Genomic DNA, 25,234 nt, shown 5'->3' with positions numbered 1-25,234 from the left:
CTGGATGTGAGCTGCTCCAGACCTCACTGCTTACCAGTTAACCTTTCACATCCCTAATTGTGAAAGTGGACGAGTAGTTTGGAAAGGTTGAGAAACATTGCTGTAGAGCCACCTTCAAAGTAAACGAGCTTCAGTGTCAAAAATATAAATTACAGGTTGAACCTCTCTCATCAGGCACTCTTGGGTCCGGCATGATTTTATTTAGCTGGATGTTCATTTATCATGAGTTTAGCCAAGTTTCCTGTGGTCCCATAAAATTTGCTCATTGCCACCAGTCCTGGTTCTCAGTGTTCTGCGCTGTAATTTAGCTCTAATTTACCTCTAAATGTCTTTGAAGAACCCAGTAAGCAGTGGAAGTGTTGGTAATGCTTCTAGACAATATTAACCTCCCATAGTCCAGCATATTCTCTGATTCAGCACTGGACAAGTCATGGAGGTACCAGACTAGAGAGGTTCAACCTGTATTACACAATTTTTAAATAAGCAGCCTTCTTCTATGACACTAGTAGACATGTAATCATTTATAATTGCCTGTAAACATTTATGGCTTTGACAGAAATGACTGTATATTACTGAAGAGTCAAAGCTGACATTAAAATTTCCAAATTAATTCTTTATGGGAAAAACCTTATTCTAAAATTACTCTAACACTAAACCCTACATTTCTGCTTATTTTTAAGTGGTGTTTAAACAACATACTGTTATCAAATAGTTATAAAATCCAATTATTTCCTTTTTACTAAAAATCTATTCAATATTACAACAACGTTCAATTAATAAAAACAAGTTAGACTGAGTGAAACTTCGCACTCAAAAAACAAAAAAAACCTTTCAAGTTTCAGGATCCGCATTGTGGTATCTGTGGATGACAAGCACTACACATTGAACCTCTCTCGTCTGGGACTCCCTGGTCTGGCAACATCCGTGGTTCAGCAGGACCACAGATGTGGCTAAACCAGAGAGCTCTGGCTGCAGAAGTTGAGTGCCGCTTGGAGCTGATCTGGTCTGGTCCACAGCAGCCTGCAGGAGCAGTGACCTCGGGGTAGAGCTGCCAGCTGCTCTTGGGGTTCCCGAAACCAGCCCTGTATGGTGACAGTTGCTCCCAGGGCTGTCTCCCTCCCTCACAGGGAACCCTGGGAGCAGCTGCCACTGCCACACACATGGGCCCAGGGAACCCCAGAAGCAGCTACCACCACTGCATGCACAGGCACCGGTGGCAGGGAGCAAAGCCCCATGAGCGGGCCAGGGGCAGCAGACCTTGGCAGGTGGGCTGTAGGAAGTCAAGCCTCTGGGTTCTCCCAGGGTAGCAGCCAAGAGGGGAGCCGCAGGAGAGCCCCAATACCGGACCTCTCTAGTCTGGCAAATTCCCTAGTTCAGAACCACTCCAGTCCCAAGGGTGCCAGACCAGGGAGGTTCAACCTGTATAAGAATTAATAATTTTTATTATAGGTAAGTACGAAACTATTTCTTCTTCAAATTTCAGGCAGACAGCAATTTAAACAATGCCATTTTGTATTTAAAACCCATACAAAACCAAAAACTATAGTATGTGTGGAAAGTGTTATATGAAAAACAGTATAACATTTGGCAGAGTCCAGTAACAGAAGTACAGAATACAACTATAGGTTGAAACACTCTTAACTGGGATTCTCTGGTCCAACAACTTCTGTGGTCTGGCAGGACCATAGATGTTTCAGGACCAGAAAGTCCCAGTAAAGAGTTAGTTCATGGGACCCTGGAAGCTGACAGGGCAGCAGGAGACGGACACGTGGTAGTGGGACTGCCCAGTAGGGGAGTGGGAGCCTCGTACATGGAGGCAGTGGGCTGCTGGGGGCTACAGCAGGAGCCCAGAGCACATGGAGATGTCGGGGCTGCTGGGCACTTCAGTGGGAGCTGGGGAATGGAAGAGCTGGCTGGGAGGCCAGCAATTAAGCCAGGGCTGGAGGGGGCTCGTGTTGGAGTGGCCAGAAATGACCTCCTCAGGTCTGGCAAAAATCCCTGATCCGGGGCTAGTCAGGTCCCAAAGGTGCCAGATCAAGGAGGTCCAATCTGTAACAGTATGTATGCCTGTAAAGTAAATATTGCCAAATATTCATCTGCAGCCCACTGCACTGAAAATGGTTATTTGTATCTAGGCAGAGCTGGAGCAACAAATAGAACTTGCTGAGTTCAAGAAATACATATGGACAAAGTAGATGCAGGACAACAGGCTCTTCTGCAGATGCGCATGCCTTAGATCTATTTCTGTCAGAGTCAGTAGTTAAGTTCCTGTCAATTTCCATGGGGGAAGGCTCTGAAGTTTTTTCTATAGTGGGGAGCACCTCCCTGGGAGAGCAGTCTCTCCAGAGAATCTGATAATCTTTGTATGCAATATGTGCCACTGGGACTCTATAACTTGCTATGGTAGATTTTTAAATCCTGCCCTTTCACTCTTACCCTGAATCCCAATGTCAGAGATAAATAATCAGATCTAGTAATCCATGTAAGAACGTAGGGAGGAATTTTCAGAAGTGTTCATCTTTGGTCTGTTTCCACTGAAATCACTGCCTTACATGGGAGTTGAGTTAGGCAAACCCTGAGCAACCTTCAGTTTATTAGTGGTAAGAGGAAAGCCTTTGAAACAGATTTAAGAGAAAACATACATACAAAATGGAGCTTGCATGGTTAGTATTTGTATCCCTTATGCCATTATTAAAGCAGCATTGTTTAAGACAATTCTCCCTGTGTTCGTCACCAGCTTAGTTTTGCTCTGATCCCGAAGTCAGGACATAAAGCCCTTGCACTAATCATAACAGCGTATTAGCTGTGAAAGGACTACGGCTATTATGAATACAAATGCAGCGGAACCTCTGTACTCTTGATGTCCCTAATGTGGGAATACTTGCGGTACAGAGGAGAAAGCAGCTCTGCGCCCTGCTGCTCCCTCTTCCTCCCCATATAGTAGAATGGCAGCAGGCAGAGCTGCTTCCCCTAAGGCTTTTTCCAGCTGCTCCCATAGTAGCAGGGGTCAGTGCCTGGGAGTGGCAGGGAGTACAGAGCCATGTGTGCCGGGGAGTGGGATGGCAGGTTAAGTGCTCCACCCCTACATGCTCAGACCCCACAGCACCCTACCTGACCCAATACAAGCTTTAATTTGACACACTATTTCCCAGGGTTGCCAGATTAAAGAGGTTCAAGAGTACTAGGGCTTGTAGTATATAACTTGACAACACAGTCCAATGTCTGGAGAGGACAGCTTAACAAAGAACAAGCCCTCACTTAAAAAACAACAACACAGAAGGACCTACAAGCACTGCTCGTTTGCAAATAGAGAAAGGAAAAGTGGGAAGAGGTCTGAAGAGCTCTTTAACATTAGAAATCCTGCTATAGCTACAAGCACATCAAACATTTAGCAAGATCAAAATAATGTTGCACAGGTAATAAAGAACTAAAATCTAGTGTTACTAAGGAATGGGCTTTTTCCTTCTAGTCCAGCTGCCCAACAGTAAAGTTCATATATATTACCAACTGTGATAATAGTAAATATTGGCTGATGTACAAGGGGGGTTTTTACTGCCTGCAATAGAAAGACACTCAGAATATCAATGACTCAGCTGCCTGCAAGATCATTCAAACAAGGCATTCACAAGCTGTACAGTTGTCATGGCAGCTAAAACAGTGATAACAGCATGTTGCTCTTACAATAAGAGATTCTCAGTGCACTAAACCATGTATTCTAGAAATCTGTTTGATTCTATAACAAACCTCAGTCATTACAACACTCCTTCCACCCAATGACAAAACCTATTTATCTTTATCATCCCAATAACGAGGATTGTCTAGCATCATTGACTGGAGACACATTTGACCTGTACTTAATATTTAGCCTTTAACTCCCTATTTGATTGTTTCGACTGGACAAGTTATAGGACTTTCAATTCTTGCTAAGTAAATGATTTGTGTCTTCATTTTTTTTAAATATTGTAAACAATGTAGAGTTAATTAGCCCCTTTTATTGGGAGATATTATTCCAGATATGTCTCTTAGCCATATGCTAATTGAAAGTTGTTAGTCTCTCTCATTGTTAGGTCATAATACTCACCTTAATAGCTGAATGACTACCTACGATATTTACATACCTGTAATTTTGATTTGATGGTGCACCTGCCAGTGAATAAAAACAAACAACTTATATTAAAAACAAAATTGCTGCAGTGCTCCATCCCTTTTTGTGATCTGTGGTTTCAGAGGGAGGCATGCTGTGCCTGCATAGACTGGTGATCTGAATCCCGGCTCAAGATCCATAGTCCCTGATCAAAAGCACAGTCTCTCTACTTTATTCCTGCATGGCCCTATTACCAACAGTGGCAGTGTAGCCAGTAGCCAGACTGCCAGAGCCATCGATTATCCCTATCTATTCAGAGATGAGGGAATTAATGCTGTTTTAACTGGTGTTAACAATGACAACATATTCAGGCCTCCTTTTCGGATAAGAGAATGGATCTCATCAAGCTCTCTGATTTGTGCACATAAGGGATTTCTTCAGGTAGATTAGGGGTGTTGAATCTTTTTTAGGTCAGAGGAAAAATCAGTTGGGAGCCACACAAAAGCGAAAAACAAAGTAACCAAAACAAAACCAAGCAAACCTCCGAGCAAGAGGCTCCATCATGTGCCAACGAACCAGAAACTTACTTGTTTGCTGAACAACCTACACTGTGGGCTAAGGTCGAGATACGCTAAGATACGCAACTTCAGCTATGTTAACTGTATAGCTGAAGTCAAAATTGCATGACTCTAGTTTTGGCGCTGTCTACACAACAGGAAGTCGAAAGAACATTCTTCCTTTAACTTGCCTTACTCCTTGTGAAATGAGGTTTACAGAAGTCTGAGTAAGAAGTCTGTTATTTCGAAATTATTTTGAAGTAACAGGCTTGCAGTGTAGACTCGCTCTCATTTCAAAACAACATCAGTTATTTAAAAATAAGCGTGCAGAGTAGACAGCCTGAGAGAACTAATTATGAACTAGAAATTATGAAAATTTGCAGAACATGAAATAGATAACACTATACAGAAAACTGCATTTTAGCATGAGTAACGTGCAGAACAGAATAAATAAAAATTAGAAACATTATTAATACTAATAATTTGCACTTCTATGACAACTTAAGAAACTGGTGGCTAATATACCATCATTTTATTGATGGAGAAACAAAAACAACTAGGCCAAAAGTCAGTGTCAAGAGTTGGAAAAAGAACGCAGGTCTCCTGCATAACCATTGCCCGCTCTAGTTCTCAGCCACACTGACATTACTGCTTCTCAAATCATTAAGCAAAGTACATAAACAGTAACGTGTAGATTTTTAAAAGGAAAGCAAACAGATATGCCAAAATATCTTACAAAAATATATTTCTGACAAAGATTTACATTCAAACTAGAAAGTTTGCTCCTGCTACAGGGAAGCTGCTTCAGACAGTAGGACAACCATCAAGCTAAAGTGCCAGCAAATAACCTGCTGCCCTTAAGTACATCCCTTCCCCAGTGTAATCAGGAAGGGTAAAATATAATTTGTAACTCACGGTGTTAGAACTGAAACAGACTCAAAAGGGACCTGGCCTTTTCCTTCCAGAAGATAAAGAAAATGTTTAGTCTGTAAAATACAAGCTGACTATCTTTTGTGATTAACTTAGAGCTGCAGAAAAACATCCAGTGACATTACTACTCACAGGATATTATTTCTGCGTCCCTCTTTCTCCTGGGAAAATCCTATAGCATTTAACAGGAATGATATAGAAATATAAAAAAGTTTGGTAGAAATATTAGAAACTTTATAAAGATTTAACCTGTCTATAGGGTTTTAGAGTCTGTTGTTAGAATTCTGTGCCGGGTTTTTTTTTATCCTGTAGGATGTTTCAAAAAATTCTATAATTTTTTTTATTAGGAAATGAACTTATGCCCATTTAAGACTAGGGTTATCAGATGGTTTAAAAAAATACCAGACACACTTGATCTCAGATGGGCGGGGGGGGGGGGGGGGGAGACCGGCCAGGAGGGGAGCAGGGCTAGCCAGGAGGAGGTCGGGGGGGAGAGCGGGGCTGGCCGGAGGAGATCGGGTGAGGGGGAGGAACCGGCCGGCAGGAAGCAGGGCTGGCTGGGGGGGAAGCAGGGCTGGCCAGGGGGAGAGCAGGGGCGGGGAACTGGCTGGCGGAGAGCAGGGCTGGCCCAAGTGCATGCAGATCCCAGGGCGCTGCCTGTCCCGTGCATGGTACCGGTGGGGCGCACAAGAGAGTCTGGCCCAGGGGATTCCATCCCGCCCCAGCCTGGACCCCTTCCTCTCTACTGCATAATTGCGTACTGTCTGGCTAGTAGTTATGCTCATGCAGCGTGAGCGTGTCTACCAGCCACGCAGTATGCAACTACGTACTGATACTCATGATGACAATAAAAACTTAATTAGAAAATACCAGACATTTATATGTCTGGTATTTTCTCAATTTGTTTCCCGGACAGAAAACTCAAATACCAGACTGTCAAAACTGGATACCTGGAAACCCTATTTAAGAGACACATTGTATGTGAAAACTAAAACAAGATTAAAAAAGAACTAGATAAATTCCTGGAGAACAGGTTCATTCATGGCATTTAGACAAGATGGGCAGAGGTGCAAAACCATACTCTGAAGTATCCCTAGCCTCTATCTGCCAGAAGTGGGAATGGGCAAAAGGGAATAGATTATCGATGATTTACATACCCTATTCATGCCTTCTGAAGCACCTGTGATTGGCCATTATCAGAAGCCAGAATATTGGGCTGGATGGACCATTGGTCTGTCCCAGTATGGCCATTCTTATGTTCTTACCAGAATCTCTTAATGGGCTCATACTTACATATCCAGCATAGCTGCACACGTGGCACTCAGTGATTTAAAAAAAGAAAAAAAATCACAGGCAGAAAGTGATGATTGAGTGAACTAATAAAACAGGAAGGCAAATGAACACTCCTCCCTTCCTTTGGCAAGTCTATACCTCTAAATCTGTAACATTATTTTATCTGCCAATCCATTGCATTGTAAATATCAAGATTTTTTTACAAATTAGTCTTATTTTCTGACAGACAGTTCATATCAGAGAAAATAGCAAGAGAAACACTAAAATAGCAAATTAACCCTAGAAGCAGCTATGCAGTACACTAAAAAAAGCAGCATGCAAAAGTAAATCTTGGAAATTGCTACAACTTGAAAAATGTTTTCATTATTGGTTCTGAACTATGCTTATGACCTACAAATCAGTTTTTCAAATAATACATGTGTTTTATTTGGACAAGACACCAGTAGATCTCATTTATGACTCAAACTTAAAAAATTTGACACAGAACAACTGTTTTATTCTAAGGGCAGCTTGTAAAATCATATAAACATCCTGCAGCTGGGGCCACAGTGGATAAAATATGTCTCTTCCAGCTCTGGAGCTACACTCCTTTCCAAGGGCAGGCTCTCAGATCTGTTAGATACAATCTGGCTCAATTTAGCATTGCTGGAACACTCCAAATAAATGGCACTGCACTATTTAGAGACAAGCATTGGATAACAGTTCCCCTTCATGGTGAAAAAAGCTTCCATGGAAAAGAAAACAAAACCTCTACTTCTGTTGCATATTGAATTAAAACATCAAAGCTAGAAAGGATATAGTGAAATTATGTTTTAACAATACCAACAGGTGTCAATGCTGCCAGTTTCAAGAAAACAGGATATTGTATAAATATTCAGAAGAGGAAGTATACAACTTAGGAGACAAAAGAAAGGAAGCCTGGGCGCATAGCACAGCCAGGAGTAACTATAATTGTAACTAGGAGTAACTAGAAAATCAAGAAGGAGATCTCTACATTAGGAAATATAAAGAAGCAAGCCTCCACACTCATTTCACCCTTCCAAAACTTTACTACTACAAGGACCACTTCATCTCCCCTCAGAGGAAAATAGACAATAAGCTATCCAAACTGCTACATGCCTCAGAATCTCTCATAACAGACACTCTCAACTCACCCAACAACATCATCAACCTATCTAATCATTCTCTCAGCCCAGCAGAAGAATCTGTCCTATCCCTTGGACACTCCTTCTGCCCTACCACTCTCACAAATATGATTCAGTTCTTGAGGATCAGGAATCCTATTTTCGATGACTCCGCCTGAAGGAATATTTCCAACATACTGACCTCTCTGCTCCCTCCCTGCCAATCCCACAAGAAAGAGGCTTTTACATGAACCCCCACCAACGGAAAGTCTGGATTTCTACATCGACTGCTTCCACAAATGCACTTGAGCTGACATTATCAGCAAACAACAACATATAACACACAACTTCATCCACGCAGAATGCAATGCTATTCACAGCCTCAAAACCAATCCTAAAATCATAATCCAAGAAACTTACAAAGGAGGCGCAGTAGTCATCATGAACAGGACAGATTATGAACAAGAGGCGAACAGACAACTCACCAATACCAGATTCAACAGGCCTCTCCTCTGTGACCCTACTAAAGAATACCAAAGAAAACATGAAAAAACTGCTCACGAAACTCCCTGACACTACTCAGGAACAAATCTACTCTGACGCTCCCCTCCCCCCCAAGTAATCCCCGACCAGGAACTTTCTATCTACTACCAAAAAACCTGGTAATCCCGGACGGCCCATAATCTCCAGCACTGGCACACTCACCACAGGATTATCTGGCTATATCGACTCCCTCCTCAGACCCTATGCTACCAACACTTGTAGCTACCTCCGCGACACCACTGACTTCCTGAGGAAACTCCAAAACATCAATAATCTTCCTGAAAATACCATCCTGGCCACCATGGATGTTCTACACCAAGATTCCACACAAAGATGGATTACAGGCCATCAAGAACACCATCCCCGATAACACTGCACATATGATTACAGAGGTTTGCGACTTTGTCCTCACCCACAACTACTTCCATTCAGAAACAATTTCTATCTCCAAATCAGTGGCACAGCCATGGGCACTCGCATGGCACCACAATATGCCAACATCTTTATGGCTGACCTTGAACAACATTTCCTCAGCTCTCGTCCCCTAACACCTCTACTTTACTTACGCTACATCAATGACATCATCATATGGACCCACGGAAAAGAGACTCTTGAAGAAGGAGACTCTTCCACAAGGATTTCAACAACTTCCATCCTACTATCAACCTCAGCCTAGCCCAGTCTACAAAGGACCACTTCCTGGACATTACAGTACAGTTAAATAATAGACAAATTTCAACCACCTTATATCGGAAACCCACCAACTGCTACACTTATGTTCATGCTTCCAGCTACCATCCCAGATACATTTTTCAGTCGATTGTACACAGCCAAGCCCTACGATACAACCGGATTTGCTCTGACCCTACAGAAGGGACAATCACCTACAAGATCTTTACAAAGCATTCATAAAACAGGGGGAATGAAAAAAAACTGACAGAGGCGAAAAAACACCCAGACATGAACTACTTCAAGACAGACCGAAAAGAGAAAACAACAGGACTCCTCTTGTTGTTACCTACAGTTCATAACTCAGACCCCTCTAACGCATTATACACAACTTACAACCCATCTTGAAAAATGATCCCTCACTCTCAGAGGCCTTAGGAGAAAAATCTATTCTTGCTTACAGACAACCCCCTAACCTGAAACATATTATTTCTGATAACCATGCCATACAACCACATCATAAGCCTCCAGGAACTCAGCCCTGAAACCAAAAAAGATGCCAACTCTGCCCACATATCTACATTGATGAATTCAACACTGGAGCAAACAACATAAGCCACAAAAGCAAAGGGTCATTTGACTGTACATCTAGTAATTTGATCTATGCCATCAAATGCCAACAGTGCCCCACTGCTATATATATTGGACAAACTGGACGGTCTCTGCGGGAAAGAATCAATGGACTCAGATCGGATATACGTAAAAGGAACACACAAAAACCAACTGGAGAACATTTCTGCTTGCCTAACAACACTGACAGACCTGCAGGTGGCAGTCTTAACACAAGCCAGCTCTTCAAGCCAAATCCACAGGAAAAACTTGGAATTATAGTACACACACAAATTCAATTCACATGCTAATGGACTCAGTCGAGATACAGGCTGGTGAAGACTCTACCACTGAAGGTGCTAACAGCTTTCTGAGCGGTATCCTTCCTGTCTCAGCAATCTATCTATTGACTCTGATCCTTACCTGCTTAGATTTAAGTACTCATTCTCCAGATAGTTAATGATGTCCTGTTCCCCCCCCTCCTTCCTCTTTCCTTTCTCTTCTCCTCCTCTCCTATTTAGTTCCAGTTTTCATATCCCCTACTCATAACTCCGGTCATCTGAAGAAGTGGGCTGTGCCCACAAAAGCTCATGATACCATCTACATGTTTTGTTAGTCTATAAAGTGCTACAGATCATTTGTTGTTGTTTTTTCTAGACTTGTGTGTGTGTTAAAATGAATAGACATGACAAGTAGTTGAAGCAGAAACACTCACAGTGAAGCAGTGCTCATTCTCTGTGCACTACTGCAATGCAATGTCAATAACCCGTTGGGGTCAGCATATTGATTTAGACATATGCCACCCCGCTGACTGCCAATAGGATGGGCATCTATAATCCTCCTGGGCAATTCCACTCCACTCTGAACAAGATGCACAGCAGTTACACAGTGGCATTGCTTATTACCCTTCCCTTTACATTGCCCTTAATTCTTTGTTTACTTATCTGGATACACGATAGCAGTTTTTAAGAACCTAAATGGGTACCACACACAGGGAGAAGGGAAATAAATTGTTCTCTTTGGCCTCTGATGACAGGACAAGAAACAATGGGCTTAAATTGTAGCAAGGGAGGTTTAGGTTGAACATTAGGAAAAAATTCCTGTCAGCGTGGTTAAAGGCTGAAATAAATTGCCTAGGGAGGGTGTGAAGTCTCCATCATTGGAGATATTTAAGAGCAGGTTAGATAGACATCTATTAGGAATGATCTAGATGGTACTAGGTCCTGCCATGAGGGCAGTGGAGTGGACTTGATGACCTCTCGAGGTCCCTTCCAATTCTAGCATTCTACGATTCTATGATGTTAAATCAGTAATCACCACCCTTGCTTTCTTTTTTCATCTAACCCAGCATTGCCATCTCCTGCCCACCACACTGCCAATAGTCACATTCAAATTCATGATTGTAGCTGTCAGGTTTACAGTTCAAGGGTTTTCCTGATGCTTGCAAAATGCAAGATAAGCACTCCTACAGAAATAGGTCAGTCTCCTACTTTCTAATACACAACTACCTCCAACGGAACAGACCTGTCCTTCAAAAAGAAAACTTCCTCTGGGCAGCTTCTAGCATTAAAAAGTCAGTTAAAAAGACATTTTTGCTCACCCTTGAAGCTTTATTCAGTTGCTTCTACTTTCCTAAATGGACCTGACCTGGAAAAGGGAATGTGTGTTTAATTATTGTTCTTAAACATCAAGCCACTAGATTAACAGCTGAAACTGAGACCACAACAAAAGAAATTAAGTATCAGCTGAAAACCAATGAACAGATCTACAGTTACTGGATCAAATTTCCTGATACCAGTTTTAAGCAAGTTATGAGAGACCAGTCAAATCAATAGCCAAGGTATATCAAGAAGTAGCTAAACAAATAGCCTGAAGAAGATAAAAGGAACAGAGAAAGGACTATTTGCCCTATCTCTAGCTGAAGAGTGCTTTGAAGTTTCTAATATTTCTGTTTCATTAACAATTCATTCATTTAGTAGATTCTGTAGACCATATAGGATTAAAGCATTCCATGATACTAAAATAAAATCATTGCACTAAGATTTACTAGAAGGTAAAAAAAGAAAATATAACAGGAAGACAAATCTGGAAGCCTGCAAAAAAAAAAAAAAAAAGTGTAAGAGGAAGAATATCTATGCAGTCACTTGCGAACTCATCTTGAGTAACTGGGTGGTTGGGTTTTTTGTTTTGACTACATCGACACAATCAGCCACAGAATTTTTGGGTAGGCCCCCAAAACAATTGCGCCTCTCCAACAACTTAAAACTACCATGATCACTCCATTGAAGAGGGTAAGCCTGAGGATTTGGGGAAATGTCACCAAAACAGACTTAGGCAGTATGAAAACCACTGCTGCTTCAAGAAGATGCTTAGGAAGGAGCTTATAAAAGCACAGAAGACATGGTGGCAGACTAGGCAGCACCACCCCACAATTGCCACCATTTACATATTTCCTAAAAATTGGGGAACCTCTAATCAAGTATTTCTCAGGCACTGAAGGCCACCTCTGTTAGGCGTGATGGATGGATGAAACAAATAATACATGATATCTGGGAAAGTCAGTGATGAACTTTCTGCCCTTCCCAGGGTCATCTTTTTAAACTTATTAAGCAAAAGGTATAGAACATTTTTATTTTTCTGTTTTTCTTTTAAATATTGAAATTAGGTTCAATGCCTCTAAGTCACTTCAATAAGAGATGCTGGAATACAAATACAAATTCTTCATTATATACAATATAAAAACAACATGACAGCCTATAGTTACAGAAATGAAATCAGTTTTCAGGAAAAAAGTGTGAAGAACACACATTAAAGTATTGAAGCTCTGTTCCAGGGATGGACAAAGACTGCGGCCTGATGTCTGTAGATCAGTAGCCAAAGTCTGTGCTCCTTTTCTTCATGGTAAATCCAGAGTAACTCCACTAAAATCATTGGTGTTTCTCTAGATTCAAAGAAGAATTTGACCCCAAGTGTACTTTATGTCCATCTCTTAGGACACTTAAATTTTTGAACACAGAAGAATCTTAAAAAAAAGCCAACACTGTACCAGTTTGCTTGATTTTTCTAAATCCTTCTTAACAGCCTACAATTAATGGGGTTATTTCATCCAGCAGTAAGAGAAGAAAGGAACAATCAAAAACTTTTGCAACATCACTGTTTTATGGTCCCAATACAACAAAGCACTAAAGCGTGTAAAATTAAATGTGAGTAGATCCAGTGATGTCAATAAGAAGAACACGTGTATAAAGTATAGAACACTCCAAGCCAATAAGAAGGACTTGCTGTCTTCTTTCCACTCCTCTATATAATTCTCAAGCAACAAAATTAACAGACTTCTTCTCATACTCTTCTACACTGGTTAAGAATAGGCTCCCTAGGAAATCGATAATAAGAAACTGCCACAAAGAGTTTGCTTCAAAAATGGACAGCCACATGACAAGTAAAACAATAAAGTAATTGGTGGTTGTACATGTTTAAAAAATACTGTATTCTGTTTCTGGATATTTAATTGGTAAGCCCATAGGAAGCAGGCTTAGATAACCTCAAGGTTTCCTTTCTGACTCAGCTACAGTTATTAGAATTCATATTTTTTATTGTTTTAATATATGAATGATGCAAAAAAAAAAAAAGTGTTTTATCCCTGGAAGGGGATAAACTAATGATCACATATCTGATTTGGCCAAGTTTTCCATTAAGGCCGTGTTTCTCAAACTGTGGGTCCCAACCCCCCAGGGGATTGCGAGCAACTTAGAGAGGGGTTGTGGTATCACAAAGTTTGAGAACCCCTGCATTAAGGTAATTCCTTACATGTTACATTTCCTTTGTATCCCCTCTCAAGTTTTAGAGAAAATCACTGAACAGGTGGAGAAATCTCTGGGGCAAAAGTTGTCTCCTATCACATTGCAGACATGATATTAGTTGCAGAATAATAAATCTGTATGTTATTGATATAGTCTTCTCTCTGAGCTGACTCAGGAATATGTGCACTATGGTTGCAATTTTGGTAGCTTCATTATTTCACAGTACGGGAAAAATACAGCTTTTAAAAAATGTCTCTTGCTGACTCGTTGGCAGAGTGTCGAGCACAGAAAGGAAGATCTTACATTATTCTTAAATAATTTGGTCATGACAACATTATGATACCCCCCCCCCAAAAAAACCCTATGAAAAATGAAAAAGAAGTATAAAAATCAACCTACTGGATCACATCAGTTATCTGCTTATGTTTCCAGGTACCCTAGCAGAATGCACAACACCCCCTTGAGTGGACCAGAAGGAGCTGGAGAAAGAACAGGAGACTCACCACCAAAACCATCACCAACTATTCAGTTACCCACGATCTTACTCATAGAAGAGTTTTTGGTTTTGTTTACTGAATTCACACATGCATGTGCACATATACACATGCACACCACATATATAATTTGTGGATCACAAGATACAAGTCAAAGACATAAGAAAGACTTACGGTGGGAATAGCCTTAATGACTCTTGTAAATTTTTAAGGTAAAAATAGACTTTTGGAGACTTATTGCTGCAGAATTCTTAGTTTTTAATACTAAAAAAATAATTTCTTAAATATTTATTTTATAAATTAAAAAATAAATCAATAATCGTTGACTTCTTTGGATGAATACAGTTCATTGTCTCATTCCCAAGTTTTTTAAAAAAATTTAAAAGTAACAGAAAAGATGAATACCGAAACAGAGTATATTGAGAATAACACATCCAGCCAAGCCTTCCGAGTGACTATTTAATCAATAGTAGTGTCACATTATTACAGTCATAATTAGAAAATGAACCTCCTTCCATTAATATCCATGACAAGAAACAGCAGGGGAAGGGAGGAGACAAGTCCTGCTGTTCTTCAGGGAATCTAAAAATGTGTAAGAAATTAAACAAATGCTGAATCTTTGCCTGCTGTCTGGTAATCAGGAAAAGCCTGGCAATAAGCCCAGGAATTCCTGAATACATTATGACAATGAAGAAGGATTTCATGAGAAGAATGGTTTGGTCATCATTGCTCAAAAAACTGCACTGTAATTAGGAATACACGCCAAAACACACTGCATTCCACATTGTAGCTTTTCTTTCAGATTTAAAACAGATGATTTTCTACATCTATTTTACAAGCATTTTTGAGCTTGCTCTAGACTACAAACACTCACGTGAGGTGGAAATGGTAGAATGTACCTGGAGCATACAATTTCTCACTATAGCTGTGAGCAGTGTTCCCTGAAAGCTGAGTGCCTATTCAAATATTGTCCACCTCACTAGCAGAGCGCCCACAGCTAGGTTTATTTCTATTGGTGGTGAACATTCACACAAGCCTTTGTGCACATGAAGACTTATTATGCATATAGACAGAAAAAAATGCACATGGATGGAAAAAATTAGAGGGAACATTGGTTGTGAGTGGCAATAAGAAAAAGAAACCCTAATGAATTAAACAAATTTCTAAGTGCGGCCCTCTGTATCTACCTCTCACACTCTCCAAACCTATGGGAATTTCTGGACAGGTCAATCCACCTACCCTTCTGTGAGCAATATGGATCTGTCTGTATATGCCAAGCAATACAATGCCTAATATATATTAATAGACTTGCAGCCTGCGGCTGATATAGGGCAGGGTCCCGCGCTTCAATAGACCCCACGCATGCTACTTCCGGTCGGCTGCTGCCGAGGAGCATGCACGAAACGCTACTTCTGGTCGGCTGCTGCCAAGGTGCACGTGTGAAATTGTGCCGCCCCGGGCCCCGCAGTGCTACCCTGGGCCCCGCAAAATTATCCTCTGCCCCTGTTTGCAGCTGTTTAGAAATTACAGCAATTGCAACTCTATAAGCACCGCAGAGATGGTGCTGAGGGAAACCGGCTCCTGCTTCCCCCCCACTTGCTGCCTCTGATATTGGGGGGAGAGGGGGAGGGAGAGAGAGAGAGGGAGGAAAGCAAATAGTAGAGGACTCACAAGTACCCGATAAGCCTATGCTTCTCAGGTAGTCGACTAGTCGCTTACACCTCTCATCCTTAGAGTTGCCAATACACTAGGATTGACATGAATTCTCCAGAAATTAAAGATTAATCTTTAATTAAAGATTGTCATGTGGTGAAGCCTCCCGGGTTAACCTAAAAGGGGTAATCCTGTGTATGTCCTAGATTCTGCCATCTTTACCCATGATGAGTAGTACTTTTCATTGACATTTCATTTGGAGCAATCAGTGGAACTATTTATGGAGTAATACCTGTATTATCCTTTGTAAGTGTTGCAAAACTGGGCCCTTTTTTATGGATTTCAGTATTTTAATATTTTCTGGTAGGATATTTCCTTTATTAGTCTTTTCCCTTCAAATTCCAACATTGTAATGACTGCACTTTCAGCTCACTGAGAAATCTATTTTTATAACCTTCACTTAAATGTTTTGCAATGCAAATCAATGGAAATTACTAAACATCCACTCATGCATTCCTTCCAAAGTACTTAAAAAATTAAAGATGCCTCCTTGCAAGTAATTGTAATTGTGAATTGTAAGGAATGAGAAGGGAAAATGGAGCTTGGGGACGCTCCCTTCACCTTCTTACCTAATGACTTTCTGATAAACAAAAGAAAAATCAGCGCCAGAATGCAGTCATGTATTATGGATGCAAGCAGCTCAAATTCTAACCTCCAATACAAAGAAGTTTCTTAAACTGTTTGTTCAATGCATACAGCAGAATATGCTTTGGATTCATGCCCTCTCACATGAACAAGTTAACTACAGACACAACAGCAATAAGTTTAAGATTCCAACAGCCTAGAGTTAGTAGTTACTTCATGAAGAATAGTGATAGAAATGTAGCCGTGTTAGTCTGGGGTAGCTGAAGCAAAATGCAGGACATTGTAGCACTCCATCTTGTTAGTCTTTAAAGTGCTACATTGTCCTGCATTTTGCTTTAGTTACTTCATGTAATTGTTAATACAAAAAACACCAAGGGAAGCTCTTCATTGGGACTCCATCATCCTCCACTCATTTAAAGAGTAAGAGGGTTGTAAAGGAAGGAGTTGGCTCCCACCATTCCAGATACTGGAGACTAGAATCCTCCTTCCTCAGTTTCCTACAGGAATGGTTCCCTTTAAATCATGTTATCTGTAGCTGTATCCTATCTGTAACAAGTTCCAGCACTGGAAATCTGCACCACATTAAGCTACAGTGTTTTAACCTAACCTTCTTACCTCCCAAAGCATCCTTGATCTGTTGTGAGAAGTCTGGTGCCAAATGAAAAATTGCTTTCTGCCCTACAAGGATAAAAGCAACTAGTATAGTGTCCATGATGAGTGTCATAAAAGAAAGCCAATCCTACCGTGATTTCAAGGATGAGAGGGTGTTGGTAGCCTTACTGCAGCAAGAGAGGGCTTCTCCAGAACTGTTCATAGGATGTACCCCCACCATCTCCAGCCATCTAGAAGGGCAGGGTCCTATTCTCCACCCACACTTGGTTCAGCCCCTTCCTGCTCTGTCCAGGTAAATTTTCTCCTCTTCATTTCTCACAAATTGTGGTGGGAGCCCCCTAAAAAGCTAAAATGCCTCCTTACAAGTAGCTGGATAAAGGACCCATCACCTACAGTTGCAGTGGCACATTCAATATCTGGCTTTAGTCATCAGTTTGAATTTCAAGAACACTCCTAAAGTAAACAGGTACTAGGGTAGGGAGGTAAGCAATTAGTTGACTAGTCGGCTGCTTAATAAGCATAAACTTATCAGATAGTCGAGTAGTTGCTTCCCCTCCCCATCTTGCTGCCTCTATCAGAGAAACTGCAAAAGTGTGGGGAGGAGGAAGGAAGCAAGAGCCGGTACACCCAGTGCCTCTCCCTTTGAAATGTATAGGAGTAACCCGCAGCTCTTGTACATTTCAAAGGAAAAGGTGCAGGAGTAGGGGCCTAAGCAGTCCCACTCAAGCTCTTTCTTTGAAAAGTGCAAGTGCTGCAGGAGAGGCGCAGTGAAATAGTGAGCGCCCCCTATCAACTAATCGAGTAGTCAATAGAAATTCCACTGACTACTCTATTAGCAGATTAATCGAAATTTAAGATCTGTAGTACGAGGCTCCAATTCCCCTTTTTTATTTAAACACTAGTGTCCATCATATACTTTCCATACACTTTACAATGATCATCCATGCTCTACAGAATTAATTAACCACCGTTATCTGAAAATAATAAACCTAGAGAGCTAGGTAACAGTTGATAAACAAAGAGAAACAAGACGAGAAAGTTTCTCTCCGCCCCAATATGAGAAAAAATAAAGTTATTGTAAGATCTGTTTTTGTGATATCATGATATATCAATGCTGGGTTTGCTCAGTTTCCCATCATTACATGAATGGAAATTTTAAAAATGCTAAAAATAAGTAGTTTATTTATTATCCTACACTCTGAAAATACAAGAACAGCACACATACTGACACTGATATCAGTCAGTGGAAGATAAAAAGAAAAATGACACCTATCTTCTAGTCAGCAATATCCAGGGTTTGGGGGCTGGAGTGGTTACATTTTTTTTTAAAGAAATACATCCAGTGACAAGCAAATGGGAAATAGTTATTCCTATCATAATTCAGACTTTAAAAGTTCCAATTCTATGTAAACAGAATTTACATTTCTAGAATAATGATGTGACACCTACATTTGTGCATTCTACTTTCCCCAGATTCTACGTAAGGCAATAACAGTTGCTGACAGTTTCCTAAGTTTACATCTCTGCTGCAATGAAGTCATTGATTACTGAGCATATTTTTCACCCAAAGCAGTTGTTTCAGATGAACTTTTTCTACACGTAACATTGTTTAGAAGCCTCAAAATATATTACTGAAAACCATTTAATACTATAAGTGGGGAAAATGGGAAGCAACCACCTTTTGCACACCAGTTATTTTTTAGGTTAAAATTCACCAGTTCATCAGGCATGTCATCATGCTTAATCTCTATCATGCAGGTTTACACCAGACTTTATCTGATACCTACACCATCTTCAGTGCATTGATAAACATTTACAGACTTGGAATAAGTAAACCTGGAAATAAGAAAAAAAATAACCTTCAGTATTCAATTCACAGGGAGCAAAAATATTACAGATATAATTTTATAATTTCTCATCTGTGGCAAGAGTGGCAGGCATGAACATTGACTGACTGAAGTTAAAAAGAGAAACAGAACATAGCCTGGAATAAGCAAAAATGATGGTCAAATCATTTTTTGCCACTACTCATATCTGAAAAGTAGCACTCAAGAGAGTGCGGTCAGCCCTGTATCTGGATATTAAAATATGAATGGAACTGCTTTCCTGTTCTAGTTAGTTTGCTGCTAATTTTAATGAAAGTTTTGTTTGTTTTTTTAAGAATCAGCTTTTTCCTGCAGTCAGGAATACAGTCAACAAACCTATTGTGCTAGCAAAAAAGAAGCACAAAAGGAAACTGACTAGAAACAAAACTGGGACCAGACAGTTTCTTCAGAATCGACTGAAGGAAAGGGAAATTATAAAAGAAAAACAATGTATAAATCCGAAATATGGCGAAATATTTGTAGAGGGGCTTTTTTAGTCAGCTTTAGACACTGTTTTAAAAATAAACAACCTATTCCAGTTTCAGGATTCAAAATAACCAAATATTTCAATGGCTTCAACAACCCATCAAAGCCACATTTTTTAAGTCAGAGCCAACTTATCGGTCATGTTTTCCTTGCTTGCTCTGAGGTTTCTTTAGGACAGTTCCAATAATTTAGTTTCAGAATGCCGACTTCATACATAAAATTTAAGAATCATAAGAGATCATACTAGATTATCAATCTGAAAACCATGCTATGGCTTTTAAAGTGTTTGCAAATTGATTTTTTGACATTTCCTTACATGTTGCTTTCTGCAACATACCCACAAAGGTTTTTTGGGTCCTTTCAGAAAAGTGTAGGTTTAAAAGTTTGCTTCTTTCAGAAACCCCCAAGACATGGGCAGCTAATGTGCTAGAGTATTTAAATCTCCAAGCAGTCATAACAAACACTAGATTTTCAATGTTTAATAGCTTGCCTGTTCGAAATCAATGAATTGATAAATACAAATGTTAAGTATTTTATTCTCTTTAGAAAAGAGTGCAAGCTTCCCCCCAAATTAAGAGTTAAAGATAAATATGTGGACATAGTTTTCAAATGCTTTGGAGAAATATAAAATCATAGGCAGCTTCCCTTATGAGTGTATTCGTATTAGGTTTTTCACGTAGTCTACAAAGGTAAGCTATGGGGTAAAATAAGCCTACCAACTATTCTAAAGTACGCAAGCTATGTAAATAAACATATCTATTGTTTTACTATGGTCTGTATCATTTTATTAATAATAGAAATGTAGCTGTGTTAGTCTGGTGTAGCTGAAGCAAAATGCAGGACTATGTAGCACTTTAAAGACTAACAAGATGGTTTATTAGATGATAAACCATCTTGTTAGTCTTTAAAGTGCTACATTGTCCTGCATTTTGCTTCATTTTATTAAGATACTAATAAGCACATAGACCAACTTGTGTGTACGCACACAAATGAAAGTCTATGTAAACAAGGAATCTAAAATAAACTTAAAAAACCAAACCAATACATTATAGTTGATAATGTTCCCTTCCCCAAATAAATCTTAATATGCCTTCATATTTAAGCCCCTATCCAATTGCCAAGGAAGCAAGCGGGAGTTCTTCTTGTGACTTCCAGGGATGTGCTATGTTAGCATCATTGTGCTGTAACTAGGGATGTAAAAGGTTAGCTGATAAGCCTCACCCTTAACAGATGAGTGATAGAAATGTAGCCGTGTTAGTCTGGTGTAGCTGAAGCAAAATACAGGACTATGTAGCACTTTAAAGACTAACAAGATGGTTTATTAGATGATGAGCTTTTGTGGGCCAGACCCACTTCCTCAGATCAAATAGTGGAAGAAAATAGTCACAACCATATATACCAAAGGATATAATTTAAAAAAATGAACACATATGAAAAGGACAAATCAAATTTCAGAACCGAAGGGGGATGCGGGGGGAAGGTAGATGTCTGTGAGTGAGCTAATGATATTAGAGGTGATAATTGGGGAAGCTATCTTTGCAATGGGTAAGATAACTAGATTGTTTGTTGAGACTGAGGCGTAAAGTGTCGAATTTTAGCATGAATGACAGTTCAGAGGATTCCCTTTCAAGTGCAGATTTGAAAGGTCTTTGAAGCAGGATGCAGGTGAGTAAGTCGTTGAGACAATGTCCTTTCTGGTTGAAATGGCAAGAAACTGTTTTTTCGTTGTGATCCTGTCTAATATCTGTTTTATGGGCATTGATCCTTTGGCGAAGTGTCTGAGACGTTTGTCCAATGTACATAGCAGATTGACACTTTCGGCATATGATAGCATAAATTATATTTCTGGTTGCGCAGGAATATGTGTTCGTGATCTTATAACTCCCTTGGTTAGGTCCAATAATGGTATCAGCAGAGTGAATATGTGGACAAAGCTGGCAACGAGGTTTGTTGCAAGGGAAGGTACCAGGGTTGGTATTAGTGTGGTATGTCCTGTGGTTGTTGGTAAGAATCATCTTGAGGTTAGGTGGTTGTCTATAGGAGACTATGGGTCTGTCTCCCAGAGCCTCTTGGAGTTTGGTATCCTGTTCTAGTATAGGCTGTAGTTTATTGATAATTTGTTGGACAGGTTTAAGTTGGGGGTTGTAGGTGATGACAAGTGGTGTTCTATTGTTGGTTTTCTTGGGTCTGTCTTGAAGTAGATGGTTTCTAGGTATTCGTCTGGTTCTTTCAATTTTCTTTTTTATTTCTCCGGGTGGGTAGTTGAGGTTTATAAATGCTTGGTAGAGATCCTGAAGTTTCTGGTCTCTGTCAGTGGGATTAGAGCAGATGCGGTTGTATCGAAGGGCTTGGCTATAGATCAGGGGAGTCCAAACTTTTTTCAAAGAGGGCCAGATTTGATGAAGAGAACATGCGTGAGGGCCGACCATTTTGCCTGACATTCTTTGAACCATTAAAATTAAATGCAAATTAACTATTTTATGCAAAGTTTATTGCAAACGGCATACTTTTCATTTCGTCACATGGATGACAAATCTAAACAGGTGTTAAATCACTCTGCCTTTCATATCTGAAGGCCAGATGAAAAAAAAATCCAGGAAGCTGAAATATATGTCAGGAACATTGTAAAGTACATTACATATTATTGGTAATAAAGGTTGTCTGTCAACTTTTAAGTTCAAAAAATATGAACAGGAACATAACACCAAATATACATGTTGTGTCCAAATATATTTATAACTGATTTAGACCAACTGACATTAACTGAGATTTTACAATGTATTCATCTCAATACATATGGATTCGTTGGGGGCCTTAAAAAGATAGATATTGCCAAATTACCTGAGGGGCCGTATTAAACCGGAACACGGGCCGCAATTGGCCCGCGGGCCGGACTTTGGACATGCCTGCTATAGACGATGGATCGTGTGGTGTGTTCTGGATGGGAGCTGGAAGCATGTAGGTAACTGTATGATTCAGTGGGTTTTCTGTAGAGAGTAGCGTCTAATTTTCCATTGTTGATTTGTACTGTGGTGTCCAGGAAATGGATCTCTTGTGTAGAATGGTCCAGGCTGAGGTTGATGGTGGGGTGTAGGTAGTTTAAATCTCTGTGGAATGTCTCCAGTGTTTCTTGGCCATGCGTCCAGATCATAAAGATGTCATCGATGTAGCGTAAGTAAAGAAGTGGTAAGAGGGGACGGGAGTTGAGGAAACATTGTTCTAGGTCAGCCATAAAGATGTTAGCATACTGTGGGGCCATGCGTGTACCCATGGCTGTGCCGCTGATCTGGAGGTATAAGTTGTTCTCAAACTGGAAATAATTGTGGGTGAGAACAAAGTTACATAGGTCTGCTATGAGGTTGGCAGTGGTGTCCTCTGGGATGGTGTTTCTAATTGCTTGTAATCCGTCTTCATGTGGGATGTTGGTGTACAGAGCTTCTACATCCATGGTGGCAAGGATGGTGTTATTGGGGAGGTTATCGATGTTTTGTAGTTTCCTTAGGAAGTCAGTAGTGTCTCAGAGATAGCTGGGGGTGTTGGTTGTGAAGGGTTTGAGAAGAGAGTCTACATAGCTGGATAGACCAGTAGTGAGCATGCCAATACCAGAGATGATGGGATGTCCGGGGTGTCCAGGTTTATGGATCTTGGGAAGCAGATAGAACAATCCTGGTCGGGGGTCAGAAGGTGTTTCTGTGTGGCTGTAGGGAGGCTTTGATTTGTCCTTTTCATATGTGTTCATTTTTTTTAAAATTGTATCCTTTGGTATATATGGCTGTGACTATTTTCTTCAACTATTTGATCTGAGGAAGTGGGTCTGGCCCATGAAAGCTCATCATCTAATAAACCATCTTGTTAGTCTTTAAAGTGCTACATAGTCCTGTATTTTGCCTTAACAGATGAGTCCTACTGGGGCAGTAGCAGCCCCCCGCCTGCCCCAGGCAGACGACTGCTTCAGTCCCATGGGGCCAGGTGCAGGCAGGGGCTACAATGGTTGGCTAAAGCATCCCTTGCCTGTGGCAGGCCCAGCCCGACGCCCTGCTCCCCACTATAAGTTACATGCTGACTTCCCAGGAACAGGGCTGGCTAGTTCTGCTCCAGAGGGAGGCTTTGCTGTGGGAGCTGCATATAATAGGTAAGCCTATTTTATAGGCTTTATACTGCGTGTACATAAAGCTTTATACTGCAGGTCAGTGTTCCCTCTAAGTTGCACAGCAGCACAACTCCACAGGTGATTAATCAGCCCAGCACAGCCAGAGCCTCGGGGCTCCGTGCGTGGAGATCGCTGACTGGGCAGGGCTGATTAATCACCTGCAAAGCTGTGCTACTGCGCAGCTGACAGGGAACACTCCTGCAGAGCCTGTTTAGCAGTTAACAGTTATATTTTTAAACAACAGTTTCCATCACTAATGCTAATACAAAGCTAGATAATGTTCCTCAGAGTTTGTTAATATCACTTTGCTTCAATTAGAAAGGGATGTTAGACAGAATTCTGAAGAGTTTCTAAACTCCATTGGTTCAGTATGCCCACAATGCCTAGCAACCTTAACAGAGCATGCACACATGTGTAGCAGAAAGAGACAGTCTTCCATTACTATGTCCAAACTCTGGGTGATGTTTGATAATACAGGCAGTCCCCGGGTTACATGGATCCAACTTACATCGGATCCCTACTTACAAACGGGATGAGGCAACCCTGCACTGGCTGCTTCCCCCCAGCAGACCAGGGAGACGCGAAGCTAGTGCCCCCCCCCCCCCAGCAGACCAGGGAGATGCGGAGCGGCTTTTCTCAGCAGACACCTCAGCTTGAGAATAAAGGACTGAGGGAAGTGAGGTGTGGGAGAATAAAACTGAGCTCTGGAGAAATGTTTGGCTAGAGTTTCCCCTACAATATGTACCAGTTCCGACTTACATACAAATTCAACTTAAGAACAAACCTACAGTCCCTATCTTGTACGTATCCCGGGGACTGCCTGTACTGGAATAAATACACACTTACCCTTCCACCACCGTGACTAAATAAATACTGTGCACTGTGAATTTTTCATTTGCACTTTGACCATTCCTAAATATGCCATTTTGCAGTGACTGACAGAGATCTGTTGTCCTTCTCACCCACTTCAGAAAAGGTATGCAATGTTTTCTGGTAGCACAAAAAGGGTGACTTTGAGCAACTTACTTCCCCTCCCTTCACCAGAAATGGGAATGTTGCTCAAGTTACATTACAGTAAAAAGAGTCAGATGGGTATCAAAATACATAGCATATATGGGAAAGTGTCAGCGAATTATCTCAAATATAAGTGACAAGTGTACCTTCAGATTATATTTATATTCCTCCCTTCAAGTTCTTCCCCCAGTGAAAGCCCTTACCATGTTTTGTATATATAGGAAAACCCTTCTTTAAATTCCGGCAAGCTTCATATTTGTTTAATACAGTATTAACTTTAATCCATTTAGTGGCTATCCTAATTGGCAACATAGTTCCAACAACCATTCCTTCTGTAGGCAGTTATTACCGGACTTATTTTTACACTCAAAGTCTAAGGCTACTGTTTAGAAATCTTCTTTAAGCACTGGGACATACATAAGCAGGTTCTGAGAACATATGTTGTTTTTACTAGCTCTAGGTAGTTTCACTCTGATGAAATGGATTTCCTTTGGGCCCTCTCAGTGACCCACTGATTGAGTATTGACTTCCCCTACCCCCCACAATTAGAATCCCCAGTCTCACTCTTTTAGCCAATTCACTGAGAGAGTCTTATGCACATGTATATGCACATCCAGCATATACAAGAGTAATTATCTCAGTTTTTCCTTTGGAATACTCTACACCAGTGTTTCCCAAACTATGGGCCGCGGCCAGAAAAAAATAC

At 40.7% G+C, this 25,234-nt stretch overlaps 1 protein-coding gene across 6 annotated transcripts in view; it reads right to left on the bottom strand.

Annotated features, from left to right (window-relative positions):
* Positions 1-25,234, bottom strand: part of DCLK2 (doublecortin like kinase 2) — a 156,381-nt gene that overhangs the window by 83,634 nt on the left and 47,513 nt on the right. The gene's annotated exons all lie outside the window — the stretch shown is intronic.

The sequence above is a fragment of the Pelodiscus sinensis genome, chromosome 5 (assembly GCF_049634645.1).
Source record: "Pelodiscus sinensis isolate JC-2024 chromosome 5, ASM4963464v1, whole genome shotgun sequence".
Taxonomy (NCBI): domain Eukaryota; kingdom Metazoa; phylum Chordata; order Testudines; family Trionychidae; genus Pelodiscus; species Pelodiscus sinensis.
This window is presented reverse-complemented; position numbering and strand designations above follow the sequence as displayed.